Source organism: Octopus bimaculoides, chromosome 3 (assembly GCF_001194135.2).
Source record: "Octopus bimaculoides isolate UCB-OBI-ISO-001 chromosome 3, ASM119413v2, whole genome shotgun sequence".
Taxonomy (NCBI): Eukaryota; Metazoa; Mollusca; class Cephalopoda; order Octopoda; family Octopodidae; genus Octopus; species Octopus bimaculoides.
In genome coordinates this window covers 159,641,045-159,660,962 of record NC_068983.1, presented here as the reverse complement: position 1 = coordinate 159,660,962, position 19,918 = coordinate 159,641,045, and positions in this window count along the sequence as shown.

Here is a 19,918-nt window from a genome sequence, read left to right as displayed (position 1 = left end):
ATATATGCATATATGGGTACAGGACATCACAAACAGTGACCAACATGAAATGCGAAAACGAAAGAGTTGAATACATAAACAACGAGAGAAACAAATGGAAAACAGGACAAGTAACATAAAGAATGACCCTTCATCAGTTCTCGGCCATGCATCTACTCCTCACTTTGAGCATTGAACGACAATACGAGTCTTCGAAAGGCAATTGCTCCCGCAAACCAAAATAAAATATGGGATTTGCGGAGAGTCAAAGTTGGTAACAAAAACATGACAGTGGAGACATACAAGGGAACCGAAAGAAAACAAGCATAGAGGGGCGTTTGATCGGATGAAGGTAAAATAGCGAACGCTAGAGAAATATTCTCTTTAACATTATGAAAGGTAGAATAGAGAGAGACAGAAGGATAAGTGCAGTCTCTACGACAGCCGTGAAGGAAAAGAAAGATCATCACCTGAGGAAAAGAAAGATGGACGATGGTCATGTGTGAGCAACGAGATAGAGAATATGTAAAGGAGAAAGAGGGAGAGAGAGAGAAAGAGGGCGAGAGAAAGAGAGAGAGAAAGTGAGAGAGAGAAAGAGAGAGAGAGAAAGAGAGAGAGAGAAAGAGAGAGAGAGAGAAAGAAAACAGTGAAGGGGACAAAAAAGGAATTAGAGAAAGGATGAGAGAGAAAGCGATAGGGGAAGAGGGAACAAGATTTCCATGCTTAATATCATATCATACAGCGTCTCATTGGTTCGAGTCTAAACGTCGTATAAATTTCTCTGAGTGTACAGTAATTCCTCGACAATTGCGGGTGTTACTTTCCAAAACGCCCTGTGATAGGTGAAAATGCATGATGTAGAAAAAGTACTGTACTGTATATTTTAAAATTATTTTTGTAGGTTGTATATAGTTATTTTATTATAAATGCAAAACAGAGAGGAATCGACGTAAGCTTAAATAATAAGCCGTGCTAGGTGAACCGCGATATGGCGAGGGGTTACTGTAGTCTGTATCTGTAGTCTGTATTAATATTTTCTTGGATTAAGATTAAACAAAATGTACATGAGGCTTATGCCTTTTAAAAATGATTTTTTTAAAGATGATTGAAACGCGGAATCGTATTGGCTTGGAGATTGGCATTTGTGAGTTCTTACTTGTCCTTCTTAGCGCTCGCTAAAATAAATTAAGGCCGTAAAAATAACGGCTTATAAAGTTAATACCGCACTATGTGAAAAACGTTCAATTATATAACTTTATTTAGTTTTCTATATTCTCTCTAAAATGACATTAAATGCATTCCTGTAGATCATTATGTTGTTGCCAACGTAATTCCTATTGAGATTTTGTGAAGTTTTCGTAGGTTCTTTAAGTTTAAAAATAAAAAAAAAACATGGAAAAAAAATCTATCATTGAAATATTTCGGATTTTATAGTTTTAAAGTTTACTAAAAAAGTTTAAATCTTATTTCTATTTTTCAGTTCTTAATGATGTTTCGGAAATTCGATTTGAAACTAGTGCTGAAAATAATCCAGCAATTTCCTAAAAATATTAAGAATTCAATTCAAGACAAACTAAATATTAGAACCAAAGAACTTCTAATCTCTAAGAAAATTATTGCCGCTCTGATTATATTTGCATCTCAAAAACTCAACGTATAATACAAAGATGTATTGATAACAAATATCTCTTAGTTCTAAAGAAATGTAACTGAATGAAAAACAATATTCAAATTTGAATGTGCTATAATTATTTTCTATATTAATAAAATTAAGTGAACATACTTGTCTCTTTTCTTCCATTACAGGATCAAACAATTAGATTATTCGAATCATTACTCTATTATAATGAAACAACTTGGCGTAAATAGCATTTTATATAATTCTATTTGAAAAACTTAGACTTAATTAAAAATTATATTGAAGACGCTTTCATCATTATTTCTTAATTCTCTTTCTAAATATTGCCAGGTTTTGAGCAATGCCTGCATTATCAATATCGCTTTTAAATATTCCTGTCACGGCACATAACTGCAGTATACCTTTGTTTCAATTAATTTACATCTGTAAATTCATTGTCCAAATAATTCAATGGATTGTGTTTACAATTAATAAATATAAGAAATAAATATTGAACGATGGTTTATAAAACATCTAGGTATTCGATGTACCATTTATATAAGATGCACAATGATATAAATATTTAGTTATATGAGATTAAAATTCGTGTCCGTGCAAATTTGTGATAATGTGTATTACAACGAGATGATATATATAAATTTCATACTTATATGGTGTGAACCGAAATTTTAACTCTTCTTCCTAAGGTGTTGATTGATTTCCTTCTGCATATGATCAATTAGTAATTATTTTCATATTTCACATAATCCATCAATCCAATAATTACTGAGTGGATTTTTCAAATATCTATTGCTAAATTTTTAATTCATTATCGGTGAATGTTTTACTCATGTGAAGCAAATGGATTAAGTGTCTGTTATTTAGGAATGTTTCTATACCTACAACCAGTCTCAATTAAGTGGAGACGTATGGCTTAGTGGTTAGAGTATTAAACTCATGATCGTAAGATGTTGGCTTCGATTTCTGAAGCGAGCAAAACACTTCATTTCACATTATTTCAGTCCACACAGCTAGCAAAAATGTGTATTCCTACGACGGAACCTAGTTTTATGAGTCTATATGATTCGGTGAGAGGAAGAGCTTTAGCCTTATTTCTTTTAATTTTAACATTGGCAAAATCCCCTAACCCTTGTAAAAGAATGCCTTGCAATATTGAATTAAGTTTCTGTAAGTTCTACGTTCAAATATTGCCTGGGTTGACCTTGGCTTTCATATATCTGGTTTAATAACATTAACACCCGTCAAGTTCTAAGACTATTGCGTTTCCACAAAATGTGAGAACTTATTTTAGAAATCGAGTTTCGTCCACTAACAGCTTGCCAGCTATATTACATCAAGTCAGATAGCATGACATAGTTGCATGTCCTCCAGAATTGATGCAATACACCTATAAACTTAATTAAATCGATTTTCATCCACAGTGAGCATCGATGTATTTCAGAAGTTGTTCATATCTTCTAAGATCAAAGAATATAAGTAAGCCCTCTTAACAAATGCAGCTGACTTTCGTTGATGCACAGCACGAAAACAGTCGTGATATCAGACGCTTTGTTTGTGCTGATGCCCTTCACTCTCAGTACTTTTGTTCTACTTTCGGATTATTTCTATATTCGATACTGCATTCTTACCGATAGCAGAATCGGTTTCATGAGTCTGAAGGGAAACATTCAGTTTCTTTTATAGCGAAGACTGTCTATTAAAGTAATAATTTTTTGAGCTCTACCACGCAAGACAAAACAATAATATAGCTGTCTGCAGACAAGTATTATGATTTCTCCCTTCCCTATCTTGTATTGTTGCAATGATATATACTTTAAAAAAACATTTGTATCTACCTATTCCTGCAATTTTCTATAATGTATCAAGATCATATTGCTATTTGCCTTCAATTCTTTCAGATTCCTTTATTTTTCCACCTACTTCAGTCTTTCGTTCAAATTGTTCACGAAATATTTTATTGATAACAAAAGCTTACTTTATTGATAATAAAATATTATAGAATTCTTATAAACGCGGAATGCTCTGCAAGGAAACGAAGGATCACAATAAATGTTTAATAACTCTACGTCAAATGTTTTATGCTTTAAATCAACTGACTAGTTGCGGTCCTGTCATCAATGTGCTTCATTAGAAGCTGTTTATCGGTGACGTAAAATATTTATGTCCTGTCATATCATTCAAAACCAAAAATGCCAAGTAACAACTTTTAAACTGTTTATTAACAGTTGCCTTGACACTCAAAAGTAAAAAATCACTGTCATCCATTATGAGACGTTCACTCGCTATCACTAACGTATGTAAAATGACTATGCAAATTGTTATCATTTACCGTATGTTACACACTATCTCTCACCTTCCGATTTGCAGCTGTGCTTTTGCCCCATGCCGAAAGGATCACTTGTTACTCTTCAATCAAGATGACTATGCCAGCAATATACATTTCCAGACAGTTTTTCTTGCACACGTACGGCTAGTTTTTCTTCCATTCCAGCATGAATACAGACCCACAGTTTTGTTACCCCAAAAGTGAGGAAAAAATTCTAAGTGACTACTATCTTCATTTTCAGAAATTTATTTGCGATCACCAGCATAGAGTTTGTAGAACTTAACACGTAGAAAATTTATCGATGGTCTCTAGCCCTCAATTTTGGGTGACATATTTCTCAGTAAACCCTTCAACTACGTTGTAACTAAAAACACCTAAGAAATTTAACCGCCCAGATTCCAGCCATATCTCATCTCTTCCGTCATGTTTGACATCTAAATAATTAACTGAATTAATAAACTGATTACAACCTATTGTAGTTTTATTAAAATTATATTGATAAAATTGATAGCCCTGTTGAGACTAGCTTGTTATGACTGAAATGAAAAAATAGAATACAACTTTATGAATGAGTAACGGGAAATTGCTATGATGTTTTAACATAGATTTATCAATTTGTGATGCTTTTGCTTTCTTTACATTGACACGAATTTTAATCTCATGCAACTAAATATTCATATCATCGTCCTCTCCTGAAGTATACGTTAATAATACTAGTTATAAAGTTTTAATATATAACCTGTATAATTAACATATCCCTGAGGAGAGCGCCAAGACATATTTCTGGAAGATATGAGATAGTAGAGGACAAATTATAAATTATATGATTTAAATTAACGTTATAAAACTGACTCTCGTGAAAACATACTTGTCCATGCAATAAATGCACGAAATCTGGGCATTATTTCGTTCTTCCATTTTAAATATAGTACTGATTACTCAACATATATTTCTATGCCCTGAAAGTTGGCATTACTTTACTATAGTTATGTAGAGCTTACTCTATTCGAGTATTGACATGTTGATATTGACATAGTCAAGGATCTTTTATTTTCCATATATATTTGAAAGTAGTGTTATTCTCTTCAGATCGAAGTTTCCGGTTCGCAGATAGCTGCATTATTTAACTCAATGATTCTCAACGAATTTATATCTATGGGTCCCTTTGATTACTATTTTATTCTGATGAACCAAACCCCATAACGATTCAATATTAAAAAACAGCTTTATAGATGCTTCTTTCAAAATTTCTATTTATTTTTCATACATGCACCTGTGAAGGTTGAACTCTGCCCGACATTAGAGAAAGAAACATAGCTGTTTCTTACAATACATCTAAAGCAAAGTTTTTATGGTCCCTAAATATATTACTGTGTATCCCAAATTTACTATTTTGCCCCCACGAACACCCCAAAATCTCACGTGGACCCCCAACTGCGAAAAACTGGTTTAATCATTTTCCATCAAAGGTACATATTTTCTTTACACTGTAGTGTATTCTGTTATCTGGTGTGCTTAGCCCCATACTGTTGAACCTTTTTTATCGTTATAATTAGAAAAATTGTTTTTATTTAAAAGCCTTGAGGTACTTGTGGTTGCGAGAGAGGTGTTCTTATTGGGGAAAAGTAGTTTGGAGCTCTACTTGCTTCTACCTTTTCTTTGAAGGTTAGTTTTAAGAATATGATATTGCATATATTGATATTTCGTTTCTGCTCCTGCTTCAGTATGAAGCTTATTTCATGATAGAAAGATTCTGCCTTTAACACAGACTCTACACAGAAACAACAGTGGATCGTTTTATTCAGGATGAGCAGTATGATGGAGTTGAATTATTGGGACTGGATAGATTATACCGTTTTGATACACAAAAAACAAAATACGACGTTCTCGACATGGGACTGTAAAGAGATCTTGACCTTGCTTGTACAGCACACGAATGACAATAAATCATTTGCCCGTATTAGTTTGCAGATTCAAGTGTATCAGCTTTATCATTATACTTTTCACTGGCGTAAGCGTAGCTAGTGTCCTTGATATAACGAAAATATCGGTAAGTCTTACAGGATTTCCTTCATAATTGATACGTATCAATATTTTTCGATAAAATTCATACACCAAAATTTGAAAATTAATACTCATTTTTTAATTATATGTTAATAAAATTCATTCAGTTTAATACAATTTTACATAAAGGTGAGCTCGTAGAGATTATAGAAATTTAGACTAAATTCATTTATTTCTAGTGATATTTTGTTCTTCAACTGTGTAAGATATAAATCTCAGGAGAATAAACTCAACTTTATGATTTCGAGATCGACCAAACGTGCAATCTCTACATATTGCACAAAATGAAGGCCAGAGCCCTCTAAATTTACATTCTACTACATTGATAATAAGAAGACAATACAGTTCTAGATATTTTGTTCGATGAAAAGACGGAATGATTATCGGCAAAACACCTTTGACCAACAGTCTGCTTCACTACCATATGTGGTCTTATGATTAGTGAAAACAATCAATAGGTTTATAAGTATTTTGATAAAGTTTTGTATATTTTCTTACTCAATATAAATAAGAGTGTAACTTAACTCTACTACTTACAATTTCTTTCTATATTGATTTATCTGACTTTATTAAATGAAGAAAAGAAAGCAATCGACTGGTTACTGGATTTTACTGAAAAGAGAATTTACGTTATTGAATTTAAAATTCATTGTGGTTATGTAAGTATATCGTCTTCAAATCCTTTTATTTTTCATAAACGACAAAATATACTTAATATTTTTCTTTTGGCTTTCGTTAAATTTTACTTTTGTTTCCAAATACCTTACATGTTTACATATTTAGTACGGTGTACTTGCGTGCACAAAATGCTCCGGACCACAACTCCCAAAACGCCAACAGTCGACTGAATCTATGACATCAGGCGTATTATTTTTCATCCGCTCTTCTAAACAAGCAAGCTGTGTACAGTTCCAGACCCTTTTTGTTTGACTTACTAATCAATTGGTTATAACGTCAAACCAACTTCGTCTAGTAGCATAAATCTCTGCAAAGATGGGAGCATAGCTGTATGAATCACATGTTAGCTTGGTGATTACGTGGTTTTGTGTTTGATGCCTCGGTCGCGACCTCTTGGAAAATTGTCTTCTACTACAATTTCGAGTAGACTAAGGTTTACTTAGTGAAGTTTCTGTAAATGAATCTCTAGGGCGCTCTGTCAGATGACTATCCATCACTTGGTTCACCAACGCCAACTGATCCATGAATGAATTTAGCAGAATTCATTCAGATGTAATGATTCACCATTTGTTTTATAACTCTCACTTCCTGTGACCAGTTACAGACAACCTAAAAATTCGCTTAATCCTAGACAGTCGTGGTTAACGTTCTCTGAACCTTTGTAAGTCAGCAATTGTCGGAGGAAAATGTGCAAGGAGGAAATTTCATGGGCTTGACGTCCTGGGTAAGAAGGATTATTTTGTAGGATTAGTGTGAACGGACGCAAAATAGATCACAAAAGAACAAAGAAAATAAGTCGTAATTGCCTAAGTGGATTTGGCAGCTCAGTCAGCTTAGGAGAGTAGACACTACTGTGGTAGCAGTAAAACCAGCAAATTTGATGCAGGAGCACGTTTGTGGATGGGGCAGATAACATTGATGAACAACTTCATTTCTATCAGTCGATTGGCCCTTTGGGGTGGGATACAGTTCAAAATTTCTTATTGTGTAGAAGAGCAGTCAGAATTAACCATTCCATTATTATTGTTGGTTCCTAAGTTAGTTTGTACTCTATTGTGATTATCCACCCTATTATTAGTTTTACAAAATTTTAATTTTTTCCTGTACTCTGCCTTTTCTAGAGCTAAATTGTAATAATCTGTATTCCATTTTAAAATTTCTTCTTTGGCAGAGAGATTAGAGATACGGGTTGAAATAATTTCTACTAATTTGTGTGATATACTAGGTGAATGGTTACTGTTTAATGTTTATATATTTGAGGTTTTCATTGGGTTTGTGGTATGGTCGGCAAGTATTATTATTACATAGAGTAACGAGTTATCTACCTGGATATTTATATCCATTCTTTTACTATAAAAAATAAATTTTTTTCGAAAGAAGAAAATACATTTTCACACATCAATTAAGGCTATACCAATCCCACGGAAAAAAAGAATTCATGATACACCAAATTTTAAAACCAGCTCTTTTATTAGCAGAAAGAGAAGGTGGGCGTATTTTCATGACAAGAAAGATAATAATTATACCAATTATAAAATTGACGAGGAATTGCAACAGATTTTTAAGACCAAAAAGAACTCACCACCAACCAACATTTAACACCCTTTGAAGACCAATTTTGGATTATTGTTAAAAATATTAAACTCCATGAACTCCTTTTGAGAGGAAATGCTCATCTACAAAAATTGCATTCCACAACGAAAAACCTATAAAAGAAAAAAGGAATACTCATCCATGCAAATAAAACGGGTAACTTATACTACCTTGACTATTCTCTTTATCACTCACTACTTGCAAAAGAAACTATTAAGAACTATACAATTACTAACCCTGAAAACCTCAAAACAACCTCCAAGCTAAAACTATTATGGATAAATTTGATTTAAGCGATAGAACAGAACCATACGAACCTAGAACTCAGCGTATTAACCTTGAGTATCACAAACCAAATTTCATAACAAATCTCACAGTAAAACTCATTTGCCCCTTCAAATCAGACCTAGTTAACGTTTGTAAGCACATAATCGATAAATATATACATACCCTTAAGAATACTTTTAGACTGGAACTATGGTCTAGTTCATTATAAGTAATTAAATGGTTCAATAATATTTCCAATAAAAGCCAAACTAAATTCCTTCAAATAGATATCTCGAAATATTACGCTTCAATTAACCCTATTTTACTCAATAAGGCATTCATTTTATCAATAAATAACTCGGCGCTAAATACAAATGATTTAGAGGTAATCTTAACAGCTAGGAAGTCAATCATTAAATTTGAAGATAAATATTGGATTAGGAAAGATCGGACAGATATGTTCGACATAACTGTTGGCCCAATAGATTCAGCACAAGTGACAGATTTAGTCGAAATCGACGTACTAGAATGCTTTAATAAGGAATTCTCTGAAGTCGGAGGAGGTATGTATAGAGACGATGCACTTTACACACTGTATAACCCTTCAGGTAGAGATATAGAAAAATATAGAAAAAAAATTCTTCAAATTCTTCTTAAGACTTACCATATCATTTGAAGAAGAACACAATATAATAAGCTTCTTGGATATAACACTAGATCTAAAATCTAGCATTTACCTACCATAACACAAACCCAATGAAAACCTAGCTCAAATATTTCAACCCGAATCGCTAATCGCTCTGCCAATGAAGCAATTTTTAAATTAGCTACTGGTTATTACAATTTAACTCTAGAAAAAGCAGGGTACAGGAAAAAAATTAAAATTTTTTAACTAATAATACGGTGGATAATCATAATACGACACAAACCAACGATAATAATAGACTGGTTAATTGTGATTGCAAAAATAGAGACAATAGAGATAAAGTTAAGGAGGATAAGAAATCTGTAGATAAGGATAAGGTAATTGAATGTAACAAACGTATAAATAAAAAGTATGACCATAATAACGAGAGGTGGATGTATAATCACATGAATAACAATCCAAACAATAACAAAATACCACAATCTAGTAATATAACTATACGACCTAATTCAACTAATAATAAATACAATTATAGGAAAATAAAACAGAAAATACTTAACCTAATAGAAAATAAAGGTAAAAAGTTCACGCCAACCATAAACTTTAATTACGATTCTAACTATAAGTTAAGACGTTGTGCTAAAGATATAGACTGGATAATAATCCTCTTCGCTAAACAAGTTAAATCAAAGATACCTCGAATATTTTACGAAGCACTAGATAATTTTTCGGTAACGAATAAATATCATAATCTTTTTAATAAAGAAAAACATCAAAGCTGTGTTTTCAAACTCTAGAAACTTAGCTCACATTATAGCTACCCACAACAACAGAAAAATTGCAAAAGCTCAAGATGATAACATTCATAAGGGTAAATGTAAACCAAATTAAAGATAATTATAATAATAACAACTTCAAAATCTATAGTGAAATGATTAACTCAAACTCTAATGAAACCACCATTAAGAAAACAAATACAGATCAAAGAGAAACTACACAACTAAATAATTCCATAAGTAAAAGACAGAGACACATGGTGACTAGAAAGAGCAGCCACTATTTTGAAAACAATAATAATAGTTTTAAAAATCAGCAAAACCATAAAACAAACTCAAAGATTATAAAATCTAATGATGAAATCGTAGCTTGTTTAATACATAGAAAATGTGATTGCGCTAGAACACAATGCAAATGTTTAAATAATTGTAGAATAAAAAAGCACCGACTATAGATGTGTAGTAAAACAAATACAAATAAATATTACTATATAAGAGCTAGCTGATGCTTTATTAAACAAAAATAGTAAATCATGAAAGTTCGTTAAGAAGTAATTCCAAGACATTTTCAACGGGTCTTAGTAAACTTATATGGTCGCTGAAAGATGAAAACATTACATATTCATAAAAATGGGAAATTATTAATACTTGCGAAACCTTACAAAATAGAGGACGAAAAATGCAATTTGTGTCTAGAAGAATTATGCCAAATATTTAATTCCTAAGGCAAGAATGAAGTTTCTAACTGTTTGCACAAACAACGTCTTATTTTAAACAAATACGAATTATAGAAAACAAGAACCATGTAATTCTAGCCATTCTACTCTTTAAAATAATAATAGTAATTAAATTGAAAAACAATTGATAAAATTTACAATTAACTATTTCATTTTATTAACCACATGGTGCCTACTGACCTGTAATCACCCACCACTATTTTCATCGCAATTTAAATACAACAACCAACTCTGAAATCTATTCAAAATACCACATGACTATAAGGAATGTAGAATAATTCAAAGAAAACGTGTTCTATAAATAACCACTTCCAAATAGTCCAGTTAAATTTTTCAAGGTCAACAAAGACTGCTGCTGCTGCTACCAAATGTTTACACAAGCAATCAGTTGGGAAAAGCAACTTATCGATAAATAATATGATTTACTACAACCACTGCCAAGCTAGATTCGAACTATTAACGAGGAAAATTACTCCTTAAACACTAATATATCTATTCACCATGAAAAGATCATACAAATGATGCATAACCTCTGCATATAAATATGCAGTAATTTGCAATTGATACGATTGAAACACGTGTCGGACAGTTATTATGAATAAACCAAACAGAAAGTCTAAATTTCAAATTCTTCGTGTTCCTTATTATCAGTGTATATATATATATATACATAATTAACCAATCTTCACAAAACTTTATAAAGGATCTACTTCTAGCCAGAGTGTCTTGTGTATTTCGAAAAACTGATTTCATGACAGTTAATAAACGAATAGTATTTTTATCATTTTATTTATGACTGCTTAAAAATATTCGGTCCTCTAATGTCAAGACGTTGCCTCCCGAAAGGATAGGTGTATACCGCTTAGGAGAGAAAGCCAAAATCACAACTATACACGAGCCTCCTGAATTTAGCAAGAATCTGCTTCTCGAGGATACATCAGAAAGATGGCATTTTAGCTTTCTTGAAAAATTAGTTCAGTGCTTTAAATGTACTCATTCAAAAATGACAGGAACTGGACAGATTTTGAAAATAGACAACAGAGTTGTTGGGCTGCTCTCTTCCACAAGCTCAAGACTTTTACTCATTAGTGTAGGTTTATTTCATAAGCGGCAATGAACCAGATAATATAAGATTTCTGGCAGATTGAAGTTGTACATAGTCATAGTGTTAGACGAATTTCTTCTACAAGATCTCTCGCAGGTGAATATATTTGCTGCATATGCACTGGTGTTCGTTAATGACATGAACTGCAAAATCACTATGAAGTTAAACAAGCATCTAACTTCAGAATATTATCAATCTGTAGAAGACGAAGAAGCCAGAGCATGGGGTGCTGGTGGGTGAATTGCTACACCTCACCTCCACAATACAGAGAATATTTTGATTACTACACTTGTCCCTACAGGTGGAAGAATCAACATCGCTTGAGGATCTCAGATACTCTACTAGGAGGTGTACACAAAATACAAAGTAGCATGTGAACATGAACTGCAAGACAATAGACATTGGAAACAGTCTGTAGAACAATCACATGAGTGATAATTAAGGGATGTAGTTGCTTGCTATTATACTCACAGCATTTGGAATAGACGAAGTACATTTAATCTGGCATGCGTACAGAAACAACTTGTTAGGTCATCTCAAACGAGAAGGCAGGATAACAATGTGTCTCGAACATAAAGAAACTTTCTGCCAATCAGAATCACGGAACAAACAAAAGCAATCAATTGGAACAAATTCAAAGCATAGCTCGTCTTCAACCGTCGTGTTCGGATTTTGTTGCTATATGATGTGTCGCAAGATGCTAAGTTTAGACATTGCGACAAGTAAACTTTTAATGCATTTGAAAGCCAAATTTTTTTATAAACATATAAAATCATTAGTTCTTGAATTTTCGAAGTAAAAGATCCTTTTCGAAATTGAAGTTAGCAGTGCATAGAAGATTCAGGAAAATAGAAGAGTCTTACGTAATCCGTTCAAAATATACTTGTCGCAATATTTCAAGTTCAGAATCATGATACTACTCATACCAGCAAAGTGCAGACAGATAAACTCAAAATATGATTTGTACTTATCTCGATTGATTTTGTCTACGCTGAAAAGGAAGCAAGACTTGTTAATTTGTCAAATTTGTTTGATTAGCGAGAAATTTCTTGAGGCCGCTTCCATATATTGAACAGTTCAGGTCGCCATCCGGTCTTTGACAGAAGCAGTCAAGATGTCTGTCTATTTCATTGTTCGTTAAGCTCTCTCTTTATATCCGTCTTCAAAATGTCTTAAATGGAAAAGTAGGGAAAAGATAGATTTAAATCGCATGGCTTGCGTTTCAAATCCGATCAAATTTTACTTGCCACAAAGCATTAATTTGAAAATGCACGGAATATGCATATGTCTGTACGTGTGTATTTATGCATGGATATAATACATATAAATGCATACATAAATATAAATACATATAAGTATGTATTTGTGTGTATATATATGCATTTACATGTATGTATATATATTCATATACATATATAAATAAAATATATATATATATATATATTCTTTTATTCTTTTATTCGTTTACTTCTTTCCGTCAATTGATTATGGGCATGCTGGAGCATCGCCTTGAAGGGTTTTAGTCGAAGAAATCTACCCCAGGACTTATTCTTTATAAGCCGAGTACTTATTCTATCGGTGTCTTTTGCCGAACTGCTAATATTACAGGGACATAAACGCACCAGCGTCGGTCGTTAAGCGATGAAGGTGGGGTGGCAAACACAAACAGACACACACATAAATATATACATATATATATGATGGGCTTCTTTCAGTTTCCATCTACCAAATCCACTCACAAAGCTTTAGTCGACCCGATGCTATAGTAGAAGACACTTATCGCAGTGATGATGAAATCATATCTGCTATTTATGACTTTCTTGACCAACAGGCGAAAGCTTCTTCACCAATGGGATCCAGTCACTGCAAGAGTGTGTTGAAATATAAACCTCAATTAGTCACATTCGATGAGAGCATCTTCGTTAAACCATGAACTCTCAGCCGACCGTCGTGTGTGTGTATATATATATATATGTATGTATATATACGTATGTATGTATGTATGTATGTATGCATGTTTGTATGTATTATGTATGTATGTATGTATGTATGTAGTAGCACCTATCAGCTCCAAGCTATGGCTTAACTAGCGTATGTGATTATTCCATCCGAGTGCGAATGTGCAGAAATATATTTGATTGGTGTCAGGGTACGTAGTAAAACCACCGTCAGTGATGGATCACGACCTGTTGTCACAGCTTCCGTCTAAGAGAAGTACTGGTTGATGTAAAACCTACTGTTTCACGTGATGTAAACCCTACTGGTCATCTCACTTTGGTATTAATCACGGAGACTTAAAGAGTGATACTTGTGTTGTACAAACGTTTATCACTATAATCTTATAACGTATAGATGTCTCTTAATGCTGACCTTATTTGTCATAGTACTGAAAGTACTATGGAAATAGAAGATTTCAACGTGTGCTGACTTGACCAGTTGAAAGTGTACCGTTCGTTACCACTTTCGTCTGTCGCCTATGCTTCAAACCATGCCAATCTGAAAACGTAACTTAATAGTCATCTGTGAGGTCATGGATGAAAGCACAAAGAGATAGCAATTATCAGTGAAGATAGAGCGATCTCCATATATATGTGGGGTAAGACTGTCTGGAATTTTTGTGATAGGCTTCATTTTAAGAGCTACATCAAATAAACTTTAATATAGTATTTCGGTTTAGTATTATTATATCTTCTAAACTTATGCTAACTGCGGATTTCTAATATATTCTATCTCTACGTCAACAAATATTAAGTAGTTCTGGCGACTAGATTTAAATATTCATCCAAAATCAATCAAAACATCCGAACCAGTCGTTATTGCCAATTTAGAAAGCGACAGTATTCTTGTATATATATATATATATATATATATATATGCGAGTGTATGTAAGTACATGGGACAACATTTTGCAAACAAATTTGGGATGCGTCGAATGTGGTTCATATTTTACAGGTAGAACAATAAATTTCGAACGCCGTTTACCCGTGGAACCAGCAGAAAGATTGGATATTCTACCACTATAGACCGGGGAAAAGAAGTTACCACCAAGAGAGTCTCGAACCCGTACCACTTAAATACCGGCTGAGTACTCTACCATAAATCTAATCTCCTTCAAATTAAATGCTAAATAGCTTTTGGAATGCGACAACATTTTGTAAACAAACTATGGAAGCGTCTAATTTGTGTTTTGTATTTTACAGACAAGTAAATCTTGAACGCAGGGTAAAAAACAATCTTACTGCTGTTTTGGCGGCTATAATACGTTCGTATGTATGCATGCATCCATGTATGTATGTATGTATGTATGTATGCACGTATGTATGCATGCACGTATGTATGTATGTAAAATTCGCCGTTCCAAAGTAAGTTCACAATGTTTCATAATAATCAACTGAAAGCTGCCTGGGGATTGGATAATATTTATTTATATGTTACTGTTTTGATAATGTGATTCATATATTTGTGTCATGCATCCGGAATTGCGTACATAACTTTACAAAGGGGACTTTATTTGCAATATCTTTGCATGTTAGTTGAGATTACATTATCTAATTAACTGATTGCAACGAGAAATTGTCATGAAATTATTTCAAGATCTGATTGTATCTTTGTACGGATAAAACTTTCTGACATGTAATGAACTGAAGAACTCCATAATAGTTAAGGCGGATGTAGATTGTTGAAAGGTAGATGTCACAATCCAGGCTTCGTTGATAGCTTGTTTGAAGCAGTACAGATTTAAACGGCTGGTGGTATTTAGCATCATGCTAGTAGTTATTGCATGAAAATATCTTGTTTCGTTTATACATAAATTTGTAGTCGTATTCTACTGGAACTGATTATGTGAAAGCAACAGCACCTGCTTATTTGGATGGGGTATACGTTCGTGTCATATAACAAGTAAAAAGTGTCCTGCGGTGGGATAAAATTACTATCGTTGGCATTGATAGCATTATATCACCCCTTCGAATCATTACTCGTAAAAATCTTCAAAGAAGCCTCGAAGAAACAATACAGAGAGAAAGAGAGAGAGAAAGACACACTCACACACAAACACATACCTGCAAAATAATACCCATTCTTGTGCATATGACAATGTATCAATCTGTCTGTCTCTCTCTCTCTCTCTCGATATATATATATATATATATATATATATATATATATATATATATATATATATATATACATCCTTCATCATGTACTCATCTATATCAAACGAATAGGTATCTAACCGAGTTCATACAAATAGACAGCATCCTCACCAACTTTTTTTATTGAGGTTCATTCTCTGGAATTTCCTCGTTAACACCATGCCAATACTATCATATTTATGATGTTGATTCCTTAATGTTTAGCTACCTGCAATTAATAAATATAAAGAAAAGCACTTGAACTTCTTTACTCTAATGATAACTGCGTAAGAAGTTGAAAGTTCGGTATGTCCTATGCTATATCTTAGCTAACTCAAATTTATATAAATCTTCTCCCACTAACCTAACAGTTCGTTAAAATGTATAAAAGATAAGAGCAATTCAATTAAAAAACTTGAAGTTTGTATATTTTATTATGCAAACGCACATATAATCTCCCACACAGCACGCTCGTACGAGAAACAGATACATACACATACACACATATATACATACACGTATATATGCATATTTAATCGAAATTTCAATGGCAGAATGAAACAAAATATAGTCACTATACATTTATTTAATTCGATTTATATGAATATAATACTTCACAGATTCTGATCAATATGAATATTTTCATTTGAACAGAATCTGACCTAATTCACAGAATCTTCTGTGTTCCATACAATTCAGCTATCCTTATGGCAATACGCATTAACCAACTACATAAGATATGTTGCTGCAACATAGAACTAGACACATATTCAACTATTTCAATACACCCAAGTATAGATTGCATACATTCCTTCATTAACATTATATCATTATACTCCGAAGTCATTAATTTATTTCTAATTTGCCTTTTGAATTATGTTGCTTCAAGAAGTTCTGAATAAATAATCAAATTTAGATTTTTAAAAATAGAATGAATTATTTAAAGTGAATCGGAATTAGAGCGTGTTGAATGTTAAATATTCGGTTTAACGTTTATTTTCCTTAAAACTAAAAAAAAAAAAAAAAAAATTCTAGTTACATCAAGAATGTCTAGAAATTCGTAGATAATTATAGTGAATGCATGTGTTCGGTTATTTGCTAACTGTTTTTGCTTTACCCCACTATTTATGCTCAGATCACTTGCTTACAGGCGAAGTAGTAACAAGAATATTTCTACTCTATCAGCAGCTTCTCCGATTTAAAGGCACAAACAAAATGTTTAGCAGAGAAATAAGGTGGCAAAATTAAAAGTACAAATGATGTATTTTGAGAATTTTGTTACTGTTTTCTTCAGTGATATAAAATTTCTTAACAAGCAGGAAACGTGTTGTTTCTCCCTATCAATTATAACAACAGTTTTACTTAGATTTACACACAATATCGTAAATGTGTATCTGTATGAATTTTTGAGTATTTCTAACATTTTATAAGTAATGTACAACTAAATTTCGATGCTACTCAACACACTTGTACGTTATTAGTTGATCACACTAACAACAAACAGTTTGTTATATATTCATGTATGCGTATACACACACAAACACACATATATATATGTGTGTTGTATATGTGTATGTATATATATATATATATATATATATACCATATGTCGGTAAATATCATAAATGTTAATGCAACGTAAGCATACATATTCTCTCACTCTCTCTATCCCCTTCTTTCTTTCTCTCTCTCTCTCTCTTTCTCTCCTTCTCTCTCTCTCTCTCTCTTTCTCTCTCTCTCTCTCTCTCTCTCTTTCTCTCTCTCTCTTTCTCTCTGTATATACATATAAATACACACATACAGATTGGGTCCATCATTTCAAATCGACCCCGAAATGATGGAATGCAAAGTCGATCCCGGAGGCATTTGAACTCAGAACGTAAATTCGGAGGGCATGCTACTAAGCATGTTTTCCGCCGCGGTACCGATTCTGTCAGTTCGCCTCCTTACACATACATATATTAATTCCGTCATTATTCAACAAGCCTTGATAGAACCAGTTAATTTACTCAATAGTTGATGTTAAGGATGCATCCAGCTATCCAACCCGGTTTCTTAGTTCTCTTCAGTACACTGATGTCTCTCTTCACAATCTGCAGCTCAGAGTATAAAGCATCCATTATGTTGATGGATATTTGGGAGCACCAGAACTATTTAAGAGTATAAGAGTAGCAATAAAAATCTTCTCTTATATGATCAAAACAACCAGAATGACGTCTTGTGTCAGGATATAAGGTGTTTTTATTCCACGCATTTCACTCATCCCATAAAATGTCTTATCTCAACTCACGCCTTCTATCCAATAACACCGTCATCTTCTATGGCTGTCATACACCAATCAGGGTCATTACCTTACAGTTCCTGAAGTTGACATGATAAAATTGATAATTTATCTCACAAACAATTCCAAATTGTATGCGTACGTGTTGAGATAAGCAAGTAACTCTTTTTCAATGCCCCAAATTACGAAATAAGAGATGTTATCTACCCCAGGGACCTTGCTGAATATAACGTCGTTCTGTTAGAATTGCTTCTTTTCTATGGATTGCGGATCAGTTTGGGATTGTAAGAATATATATAAAGTAAAACCTATGAATAGTCGTTTGAAATTATCACTAAACATAGTATCAAAATTTTCACACATCATAAAAACCTGAAATATTTCAACTTTACACCCGAATCTGCAATTAGAATAAAACTTAATTGTAAATATAATTGCACACAAAATGTGCTGGATAAATATTGGTTAAAAGTTAAGTCATTTAATTTTGATAAAAGTGTTTCAAGATATTCAACATCTGAGCAAAGCGAGGTTCCTCAAACACACAAGCACACACGCGTACACACACACATACATACACCACACACACACACACACACACACACACACACACACACACTCACACACACACACACACACACGCTCATACACACATACCCTGTACACACTCGCTTTTCGTTCTGCGTTCCGTTTTAGTGTCTTCAAATCTGTTGTGATTGTCGATTTGTAATTAGTATTACTCATGTCTCGAAGAAATTGTTTTTAACGCTTGACAAGTGTACGTGTGTTTCTTTGTATGTATCTTCGTGACACTTTCAGTGTGTGCATATGTGACTCTATGTATTGGTCTGTAAGTGCCTTTAGCATTTTATAACTTAAAAATGAAGCAATCAGCTATATGTAACTTCATATTGTTTCCGAAATATATTTGAAGACATTTATTATTATACATAACAAATTGTGAAATACTTTAAAATGATAAATTATCGTATACCTAGCTCCTCAATTATGAATTGATGAGCGGATTTATTTTACGCCATACCATCTTTATTGCTTGTGCTGGAAAGCTAAATTTCCAATAGTCCTAACTTGGTCTAAATATTTAATTTCATAACAAAATCTTTGTACCGGCGTCTATAAACCTGTTTGGCATGTGAAGACGTTATATCTGAAAATGATATTTATTCAAACAGACATGCAATTACTATAACCATATATCAAATTCCTCACTGGCAATAAATTACAAGCTTAAATTTTGTGCAAGGGGTTTCAAAGTTCGTTTTTTATTATTTGCAATTTTTTAATGTTATTTTTCTTTTCATATCAAACCTGAAATATGGTTCTAACAAATAATGCTTGCAATACTTTTTCAAATTCTTTCGCTTCTAGAAATAAGTCTTGTTCATAGTTCTTGTAAGAAAAAACTTCAATAAAATGCAGGTTTATTGACATTTTTTCACTTGGTCAGCATAACAGCAATCTCTATGAGATACTTATTTAACACCAGAAAAGTTTAAAATATCAATACGCTGAATAATTTATAGACTTTCTCTCCATATCTCCCAAGCTAGCAGCCACATACAAATATTCCTTCTTGTAAATAACTATTCTAAATATATGTTAGCTTCTGAATGTTTGCTTCATTGTTTTTCGGTATTTTGTTTATGTATATATATATATATATATATATATAT